This window comes from Opisthorchis viverrini (genome assembly GCF_000715545.1).
Source record: "Opisthorchis viverrini unplaced genomic scaffold opera_v5_85, whole genome shotgun sequence".
Lineage (NCBI taxonomy): Eukaryota > Metazoa > Platyhelminthes > Trematoda > Opisthorchiida > Opisthorchiidae > Opisthorchis > Opisthorchis viverrini.
Window position 1 is genome coordinate 236,453 of NW_008751740.1, and position 1,335 is coordinate 237,787.

The following is a 1,335-nucleotide window of genomic DNA, read 5'->3' on the forward strand; positions in this document are numbered from 1 at the left end:
GTGAGGTGGTGCTGACCGAGGGGTCCTCAGTTGCACCCTCACCGCGCTTCGTCTAGGCTTGGATGACCTTTGCTTCTTTCGGATCAAATAACACCGAAGGAGTGCTGTAGACGGGTGATTTCTTCCGAGGGACTATCTCTATTTGAGGGAATCGGATACCTGGTTTTGGCTCCCACGGAACCCCGTAGCGAACTTCCCATGGAACGAGTTTTTTATCGAAACCACCGTGTCGACCTGCATAGATGTGTCTATATACCGCGAAGTACGACATCACGATTCATACGTTGATTGAGGAATGATAAATACTTCATGCAGGTGTTTGTTTTGCGAAGCAACTTTGATATCTCCATCAAACAGTATGCCAAGAGACGTGGAAGGTTTAAGCGTGACCCTAAAAAGCAGCAAGCACATCGTACGATGAGTAACAACGAAACGCTTGCAAAACTGTCAAACGAATTGGTTAACAATCTTTTCGACCAAAAATGCCTCATGGAAATAGCAGTCGTCCATGTGGACCGACGTATAAGACCGACTATAAGACTCAAACGTGGAAAGGGGGGCAGTCTTTGTCACGTGACCTCCGGCGGGCGTGAGCTGAGGACTCTGAGTTCCCAGATGATTCTGTCCGAGTTAGTGTCGGCTTTTGGCAATAGTTTGAAAGCTGTTCTGAGGTCACTACACAACTGCCGACGTGCAGCAACTACCAGGAAATGACGAAGTTGGGTTATCGGTTTCAACAAGTGAACTTACTGTTCCAGTTTAATTCCCTCAAATAACGACTTCCTAACCAAGTGCAGTGAAATCACAGAAGGGTTGGATGGGGATATTCCACCTTTTCTGTCTCTGCCTGTATGCTCCCCTAACAATATCCGATAGCTCTAACGTGATTGGTTGGCCACTAGTTGGCTTGCGCACAATTTAACTGGTCAACATGTAGTCTGGGTTGTGTTGTGGTCTCACTGCTCGGCGTCTGGCTTGTTCGTTTTCTTCAGCTTGACAGCCCTGTCCCTGGGTTTTTATTGGTCCGCTTCATTCTCGCCTTGTATTCTGGGTTTTTTCCACTCAATTGGATGTCCTGTTCTTAGTAGTTTTCTACCTATGGTTACTGTTTTGCTATTTGTTCCCCCCACGCGTTTCAGAGTCTGGAATAGTGCGTTTCTTTTGTTCTCAGAGGTTGGTAGATTTGGTGGATGTCAGTGTGTTAATTAATTGATTTTCCCATAGAGTACGATGCCTCCTGTTTTGTTCTTGCGTGAGCAACTATCTGGTTGCATGAACCCTAAGCTCAGTTAGCTTGTCCCAAGATTGCGTTGAACTCTCATATGGAGCTAATTA